This window comes from Gekko japonicus, unplaced genomic scaffold (assembly GCF_001447785.1).
Source record: "Gekko japonicus isolate JY-2015 unplaced genomic scaffold, Gekko_japonicus_V1.1 scaffold2125, whole genome shotgun sequence".
NCBI classification, from domain to species: domain Eukaryota; kingdom Metazoa; phylum Chordata; class Lepidosauria; order Squamata; family Gekkonidae; genus Gekko; species Gekko japonicus.
The window spans coordinates 206,989-227,586 of record NW_015173200.1 but is presented as its reverse complement, the minus strand read 5'-3'; positions in this window follow the sequence as shown (position 1 = coordinate 227,586).

Sequence of the window (20,598 nt, the reverse complement as noted above, 5' to 3'; positions counted from 1 at the left end):
AAATAGGTCCCGAAAAATCCCAGAAATATTCAGGAGTAACTGGGAATATTTGGTTTTAAGGCTTCCATTATTTTTCTTGAATTTTGCTGTGTGTCTCTGTCAGTCTTTCCAGGGCTTGATCCCAGCTTGCCAAATTGATTTAGCTTAGATTCTATGCTTTGAAATTAGTTCTGTGGGTCTTGCAACATTGTGTTCTTCACCTGAGTTGGTTTGTGTCACATTTGTGGTTTGTGGTAGAATCTCTGTTTTGACATTGCCTTGAATTCTTGGGTTGTCCATTGGGTTGGTTTACAGTGTGAGTGTGTTTTGTAGTTGGCTTGCAAACTCAATCTAATGATATAGTTTTAGTAACACATAGTATTATGGTCTTTGAGTCTGCATAACAAAATAGGAGAGATAAACTAAGAACAAGCTAATCTGCTTAATATTTCATCTGTTCTCTCTTTCTCATGCAGGCATAGAATGTTCTAAGTTTGTGAAGTTAGTGGGAAGCACTTCATTATTTCGAAAGACAATGTTGCTTTATTTCTGCTTTGTAAATACAACTGAACTCTAAGGAAGTGGGGAGGGAATAAAACTGAAGTATTTATACCATCACCTTTAAACAGTATTAGATTGGCATTAAATTTGGAGTGTTACTGTGGTGCAAACCGCACCACCATCCTAAGTTTCCAATATAATGGCTTGTTAAAATTTTGGTTTAAATGGCTATTAGGGATGTGCATTCAGATATATCTGGTCCAAATATATATCTGAAAAATACCTTTACTGGTGTTTTCCAGAAATATTCAAGTCTCTGGATGGTATATGGGATTTTCCAGGATACTAGAAAATAGGTCCCGAAAAATCCCAGAAATATTCAGGAGTAACTGGGAATATTTGGTTTTAAGGCTTCCATTATTTTTCTTGAATTTTGCTGTGTGTCTCTGTCAGTCTTTCCAGGGCTTGGTCCCAGCTTGCCAAATTGATTTAGCTTAGATTCTATGCTTTGAAATTAGTTCTGTGGGTCTTGCAACATTGTGTTCTTCACCTGAGTTGGTTTGTGTCACATTTGTGGTTTGTGGTAGAATCTCTGTTTTGACATTGCCTTGAATTCTTGGGTTGTCCATTGGGTTGGATTCTCTAATTTTACATTTGTTGGGCTTACAATAGTGTTCCTATTCCATTTGCCTTGGGGGGATTCTCTGGTTTGACATTGGGTTGGTGTAAGGAACAGCTACCATTTAGGCCTATATGTTGTTTGGTTTTATTGGTTTATTTAGGTTGTAAATTCTGACAGGCCCTAGTTTTGTCTCCTATGCAAAAGGGAATGTGCTCGCTCCTTAATTACATCCACATGTGGGCATTTGGTTCTCAACAGAATTGACCTTGGGAGCCTCCCTAATTTTCTCATGCTAGAAATGCTAACTAGCTAAGTGGTTCCAGATTGGGTAACAGACTCATGGGCTGATGTAAGGATACCTGAAAATGTGGCTCAGGTGGCTGTGCACTACTACTCTACCGGCATGTGAGAGAGGTGGGGGCTTCCATGCCAGCATGCCAGAATGGCAAGGACTGTTTTGCTTGGAATGGACTTCCTTTCTTAAGACTGTGTGGGTAAGGATGTTATGCTCTGAACCCACATCAGAAAGTAGCAAGCTTTTATTGTCTCAGTAAGTTAGCCTCTAGCCCAGGAGTGTCGAACTCATTTGTTATGAGGGCCGGATCTGACATAAATGAGACCTTGCTGGGCCATGCCATGTGTGTCATAAAATGTAATGCCAGGTAGCAGAGATATAAACTTTATAAAGGACACAAAAACAAAGGGTTTTTTTACTTAAAATAATATCATGCTTAAAACATTAGCACTCTTGCAATGTTTTGTTTATTTAACAGTGTCTGATAACTGACACCTCTGGCTCTGAATTATTGCATCAAAATGTCTGTGCTGTTGCAATCTTGAGTATGCTGTTCAGGTGTGCATCTGTAAGCTGCAAACCTACGATGACACAGCAGGAGCAGAACTGGAAGAAGCAGCAGAAGACAGCCAGTTCCACCGTGGGCCTGATAGAAGCCTTGAATTCTTGGTTGTCCAAGAATGTCTAGAGAGAAGCACACACATGTTTGACACCCCTGCTCTAGCCAGTACTAGTTTAGTGTTATTGGTATATTTCCACCGCTTGTGCTTAAGAGAGTGGTTCCCACCTAGCACATACTCCTTATAATTTGAACAATTTAATCTAAAAAATAATTTTTACTCTCTTGTGTTGAGAGCTACTTGCTGAGTGTGTGCACATACCCTCCCAAACTAACCCAGAGGCTGAAAAGCCTCAAGTAAAGGTCCAAAACCCTGTAAGGCTTCTAGGGGTCTCGGGTGGCTGTGGTTTCAGAGCCTAAGAGTGGGAGCAAGGCCCCCCTGGTCCTTATAGTTGGATTCTCAGGTTGCACATTTGTTGTGTTAGGCTTGCCTCTTGGTCCAATTCACTTGAAACTTGGGGGTTATTTAAAGATGCAGTTTTGGTGCAATTTGCTCAAAAAAATAGCACCTCATGCTCTCTGGAAAGATTCCCCGTAGGGAATAATGGAGCTGAATAATATTGAAATCTCCCCCCCTCCCCCCAACCCAGGTCTGAATACCAAACTGGTATTTGGAACATGGATAACCAGGAATACTGATGTTTTTCAGCTCCCTGATAGCCAGATTTGAAAAAATACTGATTTTTTTCGAGGTGAACGTCCCTAATGGATACTTTTAAATCACTGAAGATAATGTGGGAATATATGTCTTATATGTAGTGTGATAAAATATAGTGTTGGAGTGCTTTAACAGAAGATCTGGTGTTGGTTTTATAGTTTACAAAGTGGGCAAAACACTTCTGTTATTGAGTGGTAAATTACAACACATTACTGTAATTAACACAGTGACAATCCTTTTGGGATAGCATTGTTGGTCAATGGACATGATTTTTCCTATTTTATAACGGGTATGCATTTAATACGACAGCTTGGACCCAGTGATGTGCATGCAGAAACATAAACAGACGTAGCACAGTTTCTCTTGTGCAAGACCTTGTACAACACCTAGCACTTTCCTCCCTGTATAAATGCCCAGAAATTTGTTGCACAAATTGGAAATGCTAGTGGAGATGCAATAAATTTGACTTAGCACAAGAGACTATAATTGTCTTTTTCTTGAACTTCCACTTGTGTAAGAGCTATAGCACAAGCAGAAATTTTGCACTGGATCCAGCCCAGTGTTTCTGACTTCTAACACATTGGAAACAAAACTAAAATTGGTCCAGATGCCTACAAAAAAATCACTTTATGCTTATGGGCCAATTTGTGTGAACTGCTGCCAAAGATATATCTTACTTGCACTGTATTTATTTGAGGGTCTGCTGGAATGCCTGTGCTACCTGATATTTTTCTGGGCTCAGAGGTTTTGGCAGCAAATATTCCTTACTCAATAACCTTCACTCAAGCAATGAGAGCTTGATTTAAAATTACTGAATACATTTCTCCATAGCAATTATTAAGCTTTAGTGAGTTTTAAAACTACATTTTGAAAGTAATGAAATGTACTTAGAATCTAGAGAGAAGCACACACAGAGCTGAATCAGCACATCAGATAGTCAGTGCAGTAAGTTCTGACAGCTCTAATTATCCATTTGGGATGGAAGAGAGTTGTGGATTTGGTACCCCCCCCCCAAGATGTTAATCAACACTGTCAGAGCGACTGTACTGACCATCAATCCAGCATTCCATACAGAGTCCCAGACCAGAACTGGGAACTGCATGTGTAGTCTCAAGCAGTGGAGAATCGCATTCGTGCCTCATTGAAGGGTTGAAGAATGGTTCCCCTCTTGATTGCATTCCTGTATCACAGTTTATGTGTACAAATGAAAGTAATTCCATAGAATCAACCATCATTTCTAGAGGATTTATGTTTCTGTCTCCTACTCTTCAATCTTTGTTAATAAAAATCACTTCTCTGTTCAGTGTTTTTGAGCTAAAAACCTGTGTTATGTATCCAAAATCGATAGACCTTTTCTAGTCATTCATACAATTTGATTGCCAATAAAATTGGTGATTTTTATAAATACTATGAAAGTGTTACAAATAACTGGACTGTTTCTTCTTTTTAAGGATACAAGATTTATGCTTTAAATATATACTTTGATGAAAAGTAATTGTGAATTGATGTGTTTGCTTTCAATAAAATTGTCATTTATGGCAGAAACCTGTTGTGTCAGTAACTTATGTGGTGGTGTATAAATTCATAGTCTCGTTTGGCAGCATTCTATGAGAACATGGGCTTTTTCCTGTGAAAAGTACAGTCTTGGATAATCTGAATATTTGATAGTGAACCATAAGACAGCAAATTGACCATGAATTTTAAATCAGAAAACTGTTTTTGTTTATGAGAAGCTAGCTATCAGCTAACCAAATTGTTCTCTGCTACTTGCGTTCATTGGTTTCTCTTCATAGATCTTACAGCATTGAGCCTCATTAGAATAGCAAATGTTTATATAGATGTTTGCTCATGGAATGTGCTTTCCATTAATAAATCCCCAGTATGCTCTCTGAGTATACTTTCCCTCTCTGAACATCAGTGCAGGCAGCTCTGGCAGTTCCTTGGCTTCTGAAGAACTGCCAAGCTGTCAGTAACTTTGAATTAGAACTGGGCTTTAAGTATGTTTGCATTAGACATTTATCTGGGCTTGTGTCCTTGAGTGTTCCCCTGCTTGTCAATTAACTGATAGATCAATTTTTTGAGTTCACATGGAAGGCTGATAAGCAGTTTGGCAGACATCATGCAAAGGGTTATGGGAAGCAGGAGATTGATGCTTTAGTTGTTGGTCAAGTCAGAAACCTGGAAGCTCCGACTGACTTATTAAGGGAAAAGAGGCACCGGAGTGACGGGGGGCCCCCAAATGAAAGTTATTGGTTCTCCAAATATAGCCTGTTATCTTTCCTCCTCTTTTACTTTAATTTTTCCTTTATGCATGAGTTGCAGTCCAGTGAAGGGTGGACAAATACAACTGACCATTTAACACAGCGCCTTTCTTCCTAAAACAATGGGGAGGTGGAATCAGGACTAGTTTTATGATGGATCTACAGGTTGTGTGATTTCTGTGATGTCAACATCTTTTTAAAGGTGCTAGCACTTTGGCCTAATATAAACTTGCTGTTGATTCTACAAACTGATGTAAGTGATCACACAGAGGCTAATGCGTATGTCAGCTAGGGCTAAAATGTAATTCTTGCCTACTACAATTACCTGTAGGCAAGTCCCAGTGATTTCAGACAGATGACACTCCACAAAGTTAAGGCTAGACCTGTACCTTTCCCATGGGATAAATACAGCAATGCAGGCAGGACTCCAGCATTTGGAATTATGGCTGTGATGAGATGTTTCACAAGTATTTGCTGTTTCTAGAGGTGGCTGTTTGGAGAGGTAGCATTTTTTGGAGAGGTAGATTATTACTCGGCATAAGTACAAAAATAGAAATTAACGAACCTTGTATACATCAGTTAAGATAATGGTTGCAGCCTCTACTGGCATGCAAGAGTCATTCCAAAATTCTACGGAAATGCAATTAGTGAGCCAATGTACCCAAATTATTTTAGGAACTCATTCATGTTTCTTATCCTTTCCATCTGAACAAGCTGTACTCTTGTTGCAGCACATTTTTTTATATTACGGATAGAATTTGGAAAAATAATTTATTCAAAATGGTTTTAAGAGCACAGTTTTTCTAATTACAGGATTCAAATGTTCATGGAAATAACACAGGATACAGCAATCTATACGGTGCCCTGTAAATATTGAGTAAATTTTTACAGCAGTCACCTGCTTCCTTTAGGGGGCTTTCAATGATGTGATGGTCTCTCAATAGGCAGCATAGAAAATGTGGCTATGCTCCATGCTGTTTATAGCTGTATACCCTCCAATATTTCTTGGTGAGAATAAGGACATTCTTATAGAACACCACTATTATCACACCAAGGATCACCACTTATACAGGTCCCTTATGTTAAATGGACCAGAACAGTTTACTTTTTAAAAACAACCTCACACCCCTTTGTTTAATTGGTTGTTAAATAGCACAATGGATCTGCTTGTGCTCATTATAAACCTGCTGCAAATCAAACATACCTGGTAATGTTTACTATTCAGGTGGTTATAGGAGAGATATGGAACGGAAGCAGTGCTATAGTATTGGGTGTCCAAAAGGCAAAGGCAAGGACAAATACCAGAAAATCGGGACAATTTGAGCACGTGCAGCTTCCACCTTAGCTAGATTAGCATTATCGTGTAAGAACCTGGGCAGAGGCAGAAAATTATAGCTTGATGTTGGAAGCATATTTGTTGCTCAAGCTGCTTAACCTTTTGTTGTGAGCACTGATCCACCAGAATGCCATATTGGCTAGCAGGACAATGCTTCTGAAATTTCATTAAACCATTTGAGAGCTGAGCAGCAATAAGACATTTCAAGAGTATGATACTCCCCCCCCCCGTCCACTTCCCTCCCTCAGAGGCAAGATTTTCCTTTGTGACTGATCCACCCTAGTTATCTGGGGTTTTTTTTCTTTCCTGAAGAATTCTGGCTGTCCCACCCTTTCACAGTATGATATTTTACTGCTGGCTAAGCCCAGGAACCTGAGGGAAAAGTCAAGAGCCCCCTTTAACTTAAAAAACTGAAATGGCACTTGAGGCTTTTGAAAGTTCAAAAATAAAAAAATATTTTATTCAACATAGAGGGGGGAAAGTCTGGTGAAACCAGGGGTAAAATTTCTGAGGTAACTCAAATACCTCTGTGGTAAAATCAGTAGATGCACTGACTGCAATGCATATGTTTCAGGCTAATTAGAGTTTCTTATTCGCAGTGATTTAAAATCTTTATGATGAGAGGCTTTTGTTCCAGTGTGCCCCAAACACTCCAGAACACTTTCTTTGAGTATTCACTGACTCTTTTGGTTTCCAGAAAGCTAGGACATGCTATCCAGTATCGTAACCCCTTCTCTAACCATACCAATAGTCTTGAGTTTTAACTGGCTCTTAAGATTTCACAAGGCAGTCTCTAATCACATCAGACAAGGGATCTCTCCAGTCTTCAGAGCTATCTCCCTGTTTTGACTGGGTAGGGAAATTCTTCTCTCAATAGAAGATCTATCCCCTTTCTTTGGCCCACTCTTCCTTGCCAATCTCCCCAGTACTCTGTGTTAAACTGCTCTCAGTCAGGGCTGAATTCAGACACTGTTAGTACTCGACTCTTCTCAGCTAGGGCTGAAATCAGACTAAATTTCTCCTCAGCATTAAGCTCTCAAGTCTTTCTCTGCTCAGCTGATGCTAACCAATCAGATTCCTTGGAGCAGCCTGGCATCAGCATACCCTAAGGTGGGGCAGATGCCAGGGCCCACTGCCACTGATCCCTGCCCATGCACTTCCTCTGCTTCCTGCCTGTGCACTCTTCCTTTCCCCACTTGCTTGCAAGCACTCTACCTCCTGTGCTCCTGGCTACCCAGCAGTGCCAGGGTAGAGTGTGCAGGTGATGAAAACAGTGCTCTGAACAGTCACAGGCACAGTGGCACTCCCAGCCACACACACCACCCGGTGCCATTAACAAAAAAGCATGTAGGTAGCTGTGAGCATAGGCAGTAAGAAGGCTGGAGAGCAGGCAGGTGGGGTACATGGGGGGCAAGAAGGGAGGTGTGAGTAGAAGTCTGGATTGTGGCCAGAGGAGGGGAGGGGGTCCCTGACCTCTGTCTGCGCAGGATCCCTCAAAAACTAGAACTGGACCTGTTTCTCTTGTCCACCTTTAAAGGTGCAGAGTTCAATGCAAGTTATTTGTGTTTGTAATAGTGCTGGAAATAGAGCTGGCATACAACTCGGAACTCCCAGTGGGTGGAGACCTGGGTGTGGGCCTTAAAGTGGAAAAAATTGCCCCTTTCTGATCAAGTCTCATTGGTTGGTCTTTGTGAGTCAATATAAAACAGCAGAAACCTAAACTGAAATAGTTTAAACTTGGAAGTTGGATGCAGATTCATTTATAGGGTAGAACAGTGTCTACCTTATAAATAAATCTCTCTGTATAAGCCAAAAATTTATATACTTTCCCCTCTAAAATGAAATCTTAGTGGAAGGAGCCTGGAATATTTCCCAGAGGGCCAAGTTTGGGACAAAAATACCTATCCTGACTTGGCTAGCCTCCTCCAGTGCTCATCTGCTATGTGAACCAGTAGCAGTCAAGGTACCCTGGTAGGCTTTCCAAGTCCCCCCAGGGGGCGGGGAAACCCCCACCCCAGAGGCCCGTTCCCCACCGCCGGCGGATTGGGCCCCGGGGGGAACCCCACCCCGGCGTGCGCGTCACCAGGAAGTGACGTTATGATGCCGGGCACGCTGGGGGCGGGGCCACGGTCATCCGAGGGAAAACTCTTTTTCCCTCGGATGGTCGTGGCCCCGCCCCCAGCGTGCCCGGCGTCATAATGTCACTTCCTGGTGACGTCCGTGCGGTGCGCGCGCTCCAGCCGCAAACCGGGAGTCCCCCGGTAAGGAGATTTTTCAACTTGGAAACCCTATACTCTGGGCTCAGCCAAGTCCCCACTGCTTGGAAGAGTCAGGGCTATTAACTCTAGTCAACAATGGCTCAAACTAAATCTTATGGTAAATTGCATGATTCTCGCTGAAAACAATAGGTGCATATGTAGGCCCTTTCTGCACCCATATTTTGCCTCGGTTTCTGAGTGCATCCTATTCTTCCATTCTGCATTCCCTCACACTTTTACTTCCTGTTTGTGTTGGGGCTTTTTCTTGTTCCTGCATTTGTTTTACAGGAATCTGCATTCAGACCGCTTCCTGCACACTATTGCCCCACAGTTACCAAAACTCCGTTTGCTGTGATTCTTCATTCTCATCCACTTTCAAATCACTAACCCTTTCTAAAGGGAGGGTCTGCAGTTAAAAGTTTTGAAAAATGTTTGCCTTTCTCTTTATCTTAGACAAAGCAGCCAGTTAGCTCAGTAAGTTAGGCATTGTGCTCATCATACAAGGGTGGTCAGTTCAAGCCCTGTGGTGGGCAGGTACAGTTTGCAACAACAACAAAAAGTCCTTTAATATTTTTTTAACTGAAGGATGAGTTTAATGATGTTTTAACTCAGGGATGAGTTTATCGTTAAACTTTGGTCACTGGTGAAAACAATTTACTGAACTGCGTGGTGTGTATGTGTTCTTAGGGCATCAGAGCAACTTCCTGCTTGCCTTTTCTCTTAAAGGTACAGTGTCCCCATCAGAGAAAAACACCACCAACATTCAACTAGGATCCTTTTCAGCTCTCCCATCCCTCATTAATAGTTTAATAGATTTTTTAATGCTCTAGACCCATGGTGGTGCTGGCCGCCTCCAAGCTGGCCGGCCCCCGAACTCGTGGCCTTCCCCTCCACTGCCTCCTGAAGCTAAGGGTGGGTTGGGGGTGTCCTGCTGAGATCTCCTGTGCAGCTGGGGAACTGTGTGCTGGTGACGCCCCGGTAACTGAAGCATCAGGTCGGGGGGCAGTTTTCTCCTGCTTCTCATTCTTTTTCCTAGCCTTCTCAGCTTTCTTTGTCGCTGCAGAGATGGCAGCCTCCCCAACGTGGAACTTTTCCATCTCCAACTAGACTAGCTGGCTGCAGATCTCCTCCCACTGGGATCTTTCAGTAGAACCGGTCTCTTGTTGAATTGGATTGATTGCTTCTAGCTTTTGATTTTTAATTTTTTTTTAATTCCTGGACAGTACTGCACAGCTGTGGCAGGATGATTGCGTAAATTTAAAAGAATTTTGGGTGCCACCCACACGACGTCACAAGTGACATTTCCATACTAATTAGGAAAAAATGTGGATGTTGCTTGTAGATGCAAAATGCATACAGAATACACATATAAAAATACCGGAGAGGGGGAAAAACCAGTGCAGAGGGAATGTGTGTGACTGTAAAGTCAGCCCTTAAGGCTTGACTCCACAGATTCTCCAGAACAAGCTGTCGGTGCAGAAAGGGCCTTAGTTGCTGCTACATTGATAGGTTATTTAGCTGATGGTATTTGGGGGATGGAATAATGGTTTGCTTTGGAAACTAATGGGAGTTTGAAAAGGAATTTGTGTTGTAGCACCGGGGTGGGGAGAGTGCTGTAGGCAGGAACTTGGACATATATACATGAGATCTCTAGGTTATGGCCGTAGGTCTCCTCATGCAATAGGACTGTGAGTCTTAAAACCAGAGTTTAGAATAACGTGTATGAACAAATAATGTCACCCTAGGTGCTAGCATTCTCTGTGTCAGATGCTTTAAGAAACTTTCTGCCATGTACTAGTTCAATGGGTCATATTTCCACCTCGATCCTGATTACCTAATCTGGAAGACTGTATTCTACAGCACCCTGCCAAACACAGAACTCCCTTAGTAAATTTCCAGTTTGCTTAGTCACAAACCAAACCAAAGTGCTGTACAGATTGTTTGCTCATGTGAATCAACTGTGTACACATTCTGTAAACCCAACTTGTACATCTACGTTTCCCCCCCATTACAGACACTGCAAATTCCTAATACTCTGGATTCCTCTACCTGTGCAAAGGATGATTGAACTTCAGCTTTTTCACTTTCTTGCATGATAAAAATGAACAGCTTGTTCCCAGGAGCTGCTCTGTGACCACAAAAAGAATACAGCTGGGTCATGCTGCCAACTACAGGTTCTGGCAATCTTAGCAATTGTCCTTTGTTTTTGTACAGTGTGGTGGTTTGGGTTTGTCATCATGTGGGGACATGTCTGCTGGTTTTGCCTTGAGGAGGCAAGATGGCAGTAATCTTTTGTTTACTCTCATATTTATTATCCTATTCACAGAGTAGTGTGGGCTTATATAACGTGTGATCCACTGAGGCAAATTCAGCCCTTCAGCCCTCTATGGCAGCCTACCAGAGCTCAGTAAGAACCCCTTATTTTGCCTGTCTGTGACTGCATTCTGCTTGGTGGTACACTGTTGTACAGACCTACTTTATGACCATCAGCCATGGAGGCTACCCAAACACTGCTCCTTCCAAAAGGGGTTGGAGGGAGGGTTGGACTTGCAGGAAGGTAGCTAGCCCCATTCATTTCTGCCTCTTTATTTAGGGAGGATGCTGAAGTAGCTGTAGGGAACAAGGCCACTCCTTGTACTCCCACAGCTACTGCTAATGAGTAGGACAGAATACCAGCTAAAATGTCTGTTGAAAGAGTTAACTACAGAACTGTCTCAAAAGGAACAGAACTACATCTGATGCTGTTGAAAGAATCACAGCACCACTTTAGCCATCTTGAGCAGGACTCTGGAGAGGTGGCATATAAATTCCCTAACTACTTACATACTTACAAGGTGCTTATGATCTGTGTACCGAATCAGTTTCCAGCAAATGCCAGAAAATGAGTTTATATTTAGGGAACATATAGCATCTATCCTGAAACCGCTGCACTAGTTGTCAAACTATTTCTAGACTTAGTTCAAAAGTGCCTATGTTGACTTTTAAAGGCCTAAATGAGTTGGGGCCAGGCTATTTAAATGAGAGTCATCTTGTGCCTTAAGATCTGCAGGGGATGCTTTGCTCTCCTTCTCTTTGTCACCGGGATGGTAAAGGAAAGTCTAGGAATGTCTTTAAATGTAGAGGATCAGAACATCTCTTCTATTAACATTTCCTATAGTAGAAAACAGCTTTGTTTCTTTTTTTGTGTTAGATCCTGTGGAACTTTTCCGCGAATAATGGAGTTTGCTGTGGTAAAAAGGAACCTTTGTTCCAGCATAAGAGCCTCTATCATTGGCTTATGCTTGAGCAGAAGAGTTTTGTAGGATCCATCCAACCCAATAATTATAGGTTTTTAGGTCCCAATTTGGAGGTAAAATTAAAATAAGTATCTGTCTCTAAACTATATAAAATCACATCTCAGGTCACCCTCTTTCACATACAGCAATCTGCTTATCTTCAAATCCTGGTGGATCCATCTGGATGGAAGGGTGCATATACATGTTTTAAATAAACAAATACAGAACTCTTTCTGACCATTTGCTTCTGCAACTCTACCAGTCATCTGCTCATAGGTCTGCTGATCCCTTAAAGCAACTCCATCTGCTCTCCTCAGTTGCCCCTTCTTCCAACAGCTTGGAAGAAAGAATTTGGAAACTTGGGCCAGCTGGGGAAGATCTGCTGCACATCAGCACCTCTTCCTTTTCAGTGCTGCTGAGACCTGTGGCCGCCCTGACCAAAAGACCATTGATGGAGGAAGAGGGTGAAGTACCGCTGTAGGCATCTGGGTCAAGAGATCTATCGCTCACAACAGCCACTAAGCTTGGTTCTGAGTCAGCCTGAAGGTTGCCTCAACATCAGTAAGGGAGGGTAATGTGTTGTCATCTTGCCCCCCCCCCCTTACTGGGTTCTGAGTTTTCTAAGATATGAGTTTTGGGTTTCTGTAGTTGTATTGTTTTAACCTGTGTTGTCAGCCACCTTGGATCCTGTTTTGGTATGGGAGAAAGGTGGCATATAAATATTTTAAATACATGAAACTACCTTCCGAAATACTAGCAACTCAAAGGCACCTGCTGTTTTATTTACTTATTAAAACATTTATAGCCCACCGTTCCTTGTGGTTCAAAAGAGTTTCAGAGGGTAGCTGTGTTGGTCTGCAGAAGAGCTAGAACTGAGTCCAGAAGCACTACAGAGACCAACAAGATGTTTTTTGGGGGGGCATGTGCTTTTGAGAGTCAAAGAGTTGTGTAGTGGGTTAGACGCATGTAGAAACCACAGAGACGGATGTAGTGATCAGCATGGTTTACTGGTACACAACTTGAACACAGAACACCGGCCAGGTGGCCAACTATATACAGTACCTGGGAACACCCCTAGATCCTATTGGTGGGTTTAAACCTCCCGCCAAAGTCCCTACAGGTTCCCCAAGGAAAATCCAGGAGCCAAGTCCCTATTGTTCCTAGGGAGTTAAGCTTGGCACTAAATCGCTGGCACCTTGTGGCGGTCAGCGGACATAACACAAAGCTACCCCGAAAACCTGTTGGTCGCTAAGGTGCTACGGGGGGACCTGAATCTAGTTTCTCTATGAAGACTTTCTCTATCTTTGGAAGAAATGATCACTTGACAGTTAAAAGACACTTGATTCAAAATTATTAGCATGCAAAGTTAATGTTGCTTGTATTTTATCTTTTTATGCTTGGATTGTGAGTCGCTGGAGCAAACTGGATGAGACGGGATATTCATTAATGAAGTTTGCAGCCTCATGCAAGTTTGGAAGAAAGTCCAATTGTGTTGGGATTTACTTGTGAATAAGAATGCCTAAAATAGATCTGTTAAGTAAAGTTTAATCCGCAAGACTGGTAGAGCGGTGGTGAAGCCCATAATTTCCATTGCTGGACTCTTGGCCATAGGAAGAATTGGTTTCAGCCTTGTTTGAAATACAACACATTTCTGCATGAGTGAAATAATGTGTTTGAATCAACTGGGAGGCAAGTAGGAAGTGAAATGTGTTTTTTGTATCACTTAACTGCTGTTCAGAACCTCTACTCAGCAATGTTCACCTCTTGTTCTTGAAGCAAAATAACATTGGTTCAGTAGTATGTTTAATCTGAGTGAAATGCAGCCGAATCAGTAATTTACACAATTCTGATTAGAGTTCTAATTGTAACAAAACTGTGAGCAAATAACTACCTGCTGAGAATGTACCTTGATCAGGCTGTGAACTTTGTGTGATGTTAGATAACTAGCTCTAATGGTTGTTAACAACAAAAAGTGATCACAGAACTTATCTAAAAATAGTCTCCTTTACTTCAGTTACTCTGAAAACAGGGCTTAGAAATTACTGATCCCTCAAATGTATGTAGCTGCTTTGAGATGCTTCCAAGTGGAGGATTTATATGCTCTTTGAACATACCCCATACTTGTCAGTCTTAACTCCTCCAAATGGCAGACAAGAAGATTAGCAAGGTCAGGACAAGTGGCACAATTCAAACAAAGAGGTGCTCTGGGTTGTTATGCAACCCAGAAAACTTTGTACCTCTTTCCTTTTGGGAGGTACTTCTTCCCACACTTCTGGTTTAGCACTGTGAAGCCCTTCTGTTCCAAAGCAATCTTAGCTTGGTAAAGTGGAGATATACCGTTATCAATAATTTACCTAGAAGAAACAAATTATAAAACAAGTGAACACTAGATATTGTTTTCAGCGGCTTGGAACCCTTAGGACTGGGGGGGGGGGATTTTGCCAATTCCATCATCCTGCTTCAGGGCTCTGACTCCCTGCCAACTATTCCTGGAGGTCTCCTGTCTCCCAGGAGCAGCATTGGGGGTGGGTGGGTTTCGGACTGCTGTGGGGGGGGGGATCATGCTTTGTAGGTGCAAATTGCTTCAGTCTGCAAAAATCTTCCATGGGATCTAACCCCTTGTATTCTGTAAGAGTTTAGTTAATTCTACTCCCGGTGTTTCGTAGCTATCATGATGCCTCTCCAAAATGGATAAAGAAACATGTAAACACAGGTTGTTAAAGACAATTTTGTACACTTATTTGTAAAACAAAACAAAAGGCTTTTTTGTATTGTGCAGCCCAGAAGTTTTTCTTACATGGCTGTTATTATAATATGAATACAACTTTGGTTTGCAGTAGGTCAGCATTTTCTTTAGCGAGATAACAGGGGACAGGTAGTATCTAAAACTGGCATGTATCAGTTATTGGATCAGACAAACCTTCCAGTATCATACAGTTTAATTTTCAAACCAAGTGTGGACAAGATTTTCTGAGAATTATTTAAGTATGGGAGGAGTGTGTGTCAACTAAATGATTCACTGGGAGAGTTCCATGTCTACAATTCCTCTGGTCTTTGAAACTCAAAAACATGTCCAGTTCACCCATGTGAGATCCTCATTGGATTCTGAACCAATACAAAATACTAGAGCTACCATACCAAGATAGTCCCACACAGCTGTTCTGTTGCTCAGGACTTTTGACCTGAGACCATGGGTGGGAGTATCTGAATTGCTGGGATATACACATAACTGGGCATTTTATTAGTTTTGATATAGGTTTTCAAACTCTACTTTAGCTTTTGCTTGGGCATCTCTTTTCTTGCTATGGTTTCCCCTGCTCAACCCCCTTGCAAGATTTATAGCCCTGGATGGAGATTTTGGTCTTAAAGCAGTGAAGGCAAGCTTGGACATTTTATCTATGTTAATATATTTACTGGCATGAAAAGAGAAGTTACTACACTGATTAGATTGCATAATGTTCATATATTAACAGAACTACCCTCTTGAATATGGTGAGAGTGGTGAAATGCTGTCTTTCCTTAAGAAGACACGTCCACAGATTATAACAGTAGTCTTGGTGCTTCTTCCAGCTGTGCTATTGGAGCACAGGATCTGTATGTACCTTCCAAGTACTAATCTGGAATACAAAGTCCTTTTCCCCGCTTCCCTGGGGAAAATTACGCGCCCTGCTCATTATGGTTCTGCTGGGCCGTGTAACCTAGCGAGGGACCTTGACAATCTCGCCCTCGCTTCCCCACACTCTGTTAGTTCCGGAGAGATATGCCCCCAAGTATCGGGTGGGCCAGAATGTACCACTCCACAACCACAGAGAAAGGAAGATTCACGGTAAGTGAAAGAAACCTTCCGTTCTCCAATGGTTGTGTCGTGGTACATTCTGTACTTCTGGGACGTACAGAAGCCAGTGTCTCCAGGGTGGGAAACTGTCGATCTCTCCTTCCCGTCACAGAGTGTGTTGAAGCACCCTGCGCCCGAAGGCCGCTTCTGCCGATGCCATCTTATCCACTCTGTAGTGTTTGGTGAAGGAGTGTACGGACTTCCACGTGGCTGCCCGGCATATGGTTCCTAAGGAGGGGAAGGACCTATATGCCATTGTCGTGGCTGCTCCCCTGAGAGAGTGGGCTACTATTCCCTCCGAGGGCTGTAACCCGTTTTCTTTATATGCTAGGATTATGCATCCCTTAATCCACCTGCTCAGTGTAGAGGTAGAGATCTGCTTCCCCAGTTAAGATTTTCTGAAGGACACGAATAGCGCCTCAGATTTTCTCCAGTCCTTGGTGCTGTCAATGTAATAGCTGAGGGCCCGCCTCACGTCTAAACAATGCCATTCCCTTTCTTTGTCATGTTTAGGATTAGGACAGAAGGAGGGAAGTATGATTTCTGCGGATCTGTGGAAGACGGAGTTTACCTTCGGTACGAAGGTTGGATCCGTTCGTAGAACCACCTTGTCCCGATGGAAAACGCAAAGTTCCCTATTAATGGAGAGTGCTCTTATTTCTGAGACTCTCCTTGCCGAGGTGATCCCCACCAGAAATAGGGTTTTAAAGGTTAGTTCCTTGAGGGAACAGGATGCCATAGGCTCAAAGGGATGTTTGCATAGTGCCCTCAGAACCGTGTTCAGGTTCCATGTCGGGCATCTATGTACCATTGGGGGGTTAATGAGGGAAACCCCTCTCAGAAAACTCTTAACGTGGGGGTGTCTGAGTAGAGAACGACCCTGTTTTGCCCCCAGGATGGCTGATACTGCCGATACTTGTCTTCGGAGAGTGCTGGTGCTAAGCCCTTTCCCTAGCCCATCCTGAAGGAAGGTTAAGATCGCCTTAATTGACGCTTTAGTGGGTTCTGTCTCCCTTGCCATGCACCAGTCCCGAAACACTTTCCAGGTGTGTTCGTAGGATGTTTTGGTGGAGGCTTTTCTAGATGCTAGCATTGTGCATACCACGTCCTCTGGGTACCCTGCCCTCTTTAGCACTTCCCGCTCAACCTCCAGGCTGTCAGCTTTAGTAGCCCCGGTTGGGGGTGCCTGGTTGGCCCTTGTGTTAGTAGGTCCTCTCTCATGGGCAGGTGCCATGGCTCCACTACTGACATTCCCTGTAGTTCCTGGAATCAGGACTGGCGTGGCCAGAAGGGTGCAATTAACACCACCTCTGCTTTCTGTTGACGCACCCTGTGTAGCACCCTGTGCATTATTTGCCACGGTGGGAAGGCATACAGCAGTCCCTGTGGCCATGGGCAGTTGAGGGCGTCTGTCCCTTGCACTAGTGCATTTCGACCTTGCGAGAAAAAGGCTGGCAGTTGCCTGTTCTCCTCCGTTGCAAACAGGTCCAGTTCCATCTGACCGAACCGTTTGCAAATCCCTCTGAAGATTACTTGGTTTAGTCTCCATTCTGACTGGTCCAGTCGTTGACGACTTAGCCAGTCTGCCAGCTTGTTGTCCCTGCCCGCAACGTGAGTTGCTTTCAGTGACAACAGGTGGCACTCCGCCCACGTTATAAGTTTTGTCGCCTCCGCTTTTAAGTAGTGTATTCTGGTACCCCCCTGTCTGTTTATGTAGGCTTTTGCCGTGGTGTTGTCCGTCTGGACCAGCACATGGTGTCCCTCCAGGTTGTTTGCTAGGTTCCGAAGTCCCAGATGGATCACCCTCAGTTCTAACAGGTTGATGCTCTCCCCTGACTCCTCTACTGACCATTCTCCCTGGGCCAGTCTGTCTCCTGAGTGCGCTCCCCATCCCGACAGACTTGCGTCCGTCGTCATAACCAGCCTTTGGGGTTCCCTGAGGGGAGCTCCCCCCTTGAACCTTGCTGGCTTCTGCCACCAGATTAACTGGCGTTTCAGCGCCCAGGGAACTTGTATGATCTTTGGGCTCTTGCGCATTATTTCCCTTTGGAATGGTAGGAGGAGTCTTTGTAGGGGCCTGGCGTGAAAACGCGCCCACGTCACTATCTCTTGACACGAGACCATCATCCCTAGCAATTTGGCTAGTGTCATGATTTTCATTTTGGGGTTTGATGCTACGCTGTTCACTAGGAGTCTGATCTTTTCCTCCGTTTCTTGGGAAAGGAAAACCCTGTCATGTACTGTATCGATTTCCACCCCCAGGTGTTGTAGCCTCTGCGTGGGCTGTAGGTGGCTTTTCTGCAAATTTATCACAAAGCCATGCTCCGTGAGGGTCTGAATCGTGAGGTTCAGGGCCGACACACACTCTACTGCTGATGGGGCTTTCACGAGAATGTCGTCTAGATAGGGGAAAAGCCCCACCCCCTTCAATCTCAGGTGTGCCACCAACGTCACTAGTACCTTTGTGAACACTCTGGGTGACGACTTGAGACCAAAGGGAAGCGCCCTGTATTGGAAGTGAGATCCCGCGTAACTGAACCTCAGGAACTTCCTGTGTGAGTTGTGCACCGGCACGTGTAGGTAAGCCTCGGAGAGGTCCAGAGACCCCATATAATCCCCCTGTTGAATGGTCAACAAAATGGACCTTAGCGTCTCCATCCTGAATTTCCTGTCTCTGACATGGCAGTTCAGCCATTTCAGATCTGGTATCGCCCTCGTGGGCACCACGAAGAAGATGGAGTATACGCCCTGTCCCTTTTGGTGCCCAGGTACTTTCTCTATTGCCCCTATCTCTAGGAGGTGGCGGATGGCCTCCTGGACCTCTAGGTGTTTGGCCCTGTTTCAGAACTTTGGCATCTTGATTCCTCGTTGCCGAGGCCTGGATATGAATTCCAGTTTGTATCCCTGGGATACTGTGTCCAGTACCCATTGGTCTGAGATCGTTAGATGCCATTGGTCCGAGAAGGCCTGTAGCCTCCCTCCTACCTCTTGCTGTCCGGGTACTTTTTTCCAGTCACGCCGAAGCTCCCTTCTTGTTCTCCCTTGCTGTGTTGGAAGGGCTTACCTCCTGAATGTCTGGTTTGCCATCTGCCTTTGGGGGGCCTGGGGAAGCTCTGCTTCGATCCCCTTTGGTCACGAAAGGGCTGGAAGCGTCTTTTGCTTTTAAACTCCCTCTTCTTGGAGGGCAGTACCTTCTTTTTGTCTCTATCCTCCACCAGATACCTCTCTAGGCCCTCCCTGAACAGACTTGATCCTTTAAAGGGTATGGCCGCTACTTTGGCCTGGGCTGAAGAGTCAACATCCCAGTGCCTAAGCCAGGTGTTGCGTCTGGCTGTCGCGCTACACGCTAGTGCCCTCGCCGATAGCTGCAGGGCATCCAAGGTGGTGTCTGCCATGAAGGCCAGCGCTAGGGATATCTTTTTTAACTCATCCTTTAACTCTTTCGGTGCCCCACTATCGGCGGCAGCCAGTTTGTCCGCCCATTCGTATGCCACTCTGGCGAACAGCGAGCCCGCCATAGGGAGGACCGAGTTGGAGTACAGATTATTGATGGGGTCATCCACTACTGGTAGTTTTAGTTTCTGTGAGGCCTCTGGCATCAGTGAGTATAACTTTGAGAACAGGGGATGGTTTGCTTTGGGTCTAGCTGGTTTATCCCATTCTGACCTCATGATATGGTAAAAGGATGCCGGGAGTGGCAGCCCTGTCTGAGCCACTGAAATCTTAGGCATCAGTTTTCCCACCCCTGTTTGAAACTCAGACTCCTGCTCTGCATCCTCCTTTGGTTTGGAGGATAGGTCTAGGGTCCTTAGGACTTTAGGCACCAGGCGTGTATACACGTCCTGTGGAAAGAGCCTGGATTGGACCGCAGGTACCGCCTGCTCCTCCCCCTCCTCTGCGGAAAGCTCACCTTCCTCTTTATCAGATGATGAAGAAGAGGAAGAAGAGGAAGAAGAGGAAGAGACTTCGGCCTCAGAATCGGGCTGTCCCATCAGCAGGCTTCTGTCCCTAGAGCCCGTTCTACGCTTGCTGCATTTTGGGGTCGCTGGGGATCTAGAGGTACTGGTTACTCTCTCTCTAGTTCTCTTAGACTTCCTTCCCCTTCCTGGTGCGGGCTCCTGTGTATTGGCCCCTTGTAAGGTCTCCAGGATAAGATCCTTGAATTCCTTTCTCATCTCCCCTTTAAACCAGTGCAAGTTATCCAGGCTAAGGTTTTCCCTGGACCCCGTGTTATCGGTCTGGGAGTCCTGAGTGTCCTGGGCTGTTGGGGGTCTGGCCTGAGTGGGATCCCCCATAAGGCTGCCCATTTCGGTCTCCTCTGCCATCTCCGTGAGGTCTGATGTGGGGAAAAGGCGAGAGAGAGGGAGAGGGAGGGAGAGGGAGGGGGGAACAGAGGGAGAGCCGCGTCTGAGATTGCTCAACCGTGCCCTTTTCCCCTTGCGGGGTAGTTCCCTGTCGGTATGGGCTGCCGGGAGTCGGAGTTCCCTCTGCTCCATGAAGCCTCCTCATGGCTATTCGCCTCCTCCGTCCGCCCGTCTCTGCGCTCCCTTCCGGTGGAGCAGGCCCTCCGCCCCTCGGGTGGGTAAGGCCGGCAGAGTCGCGCACGAGTTTCCTCCGGCGTGTCTAGGCTTTCCCTGCTGTGGGAGCAGTCCGAGGTCACCGGCTTCTGGCTAGCCTAGGCCAGCCTCTTCTTTCTTCTTTCTTTCTTTGTTTCGGTTTGCGCTTGCCGCGTGGCCTGAATCCATCCTGCTGGAAGCAGGGCTGGCAAAGAACTGGATGGTCAGCAGGGGGATAAGCCCCTCCCCGCCTGGATCAAAGCCTGAAGCCGCCCCTGAAGGAAAGGGAGGAGCTTATCCCAGAAGTACAGAATGTACCACGACACAACCATTGGAGAAAGAGAAGTTACTACACTGATTAGATTGCATAATGTTCATATATTAACAGAACTACCCTCTTGAA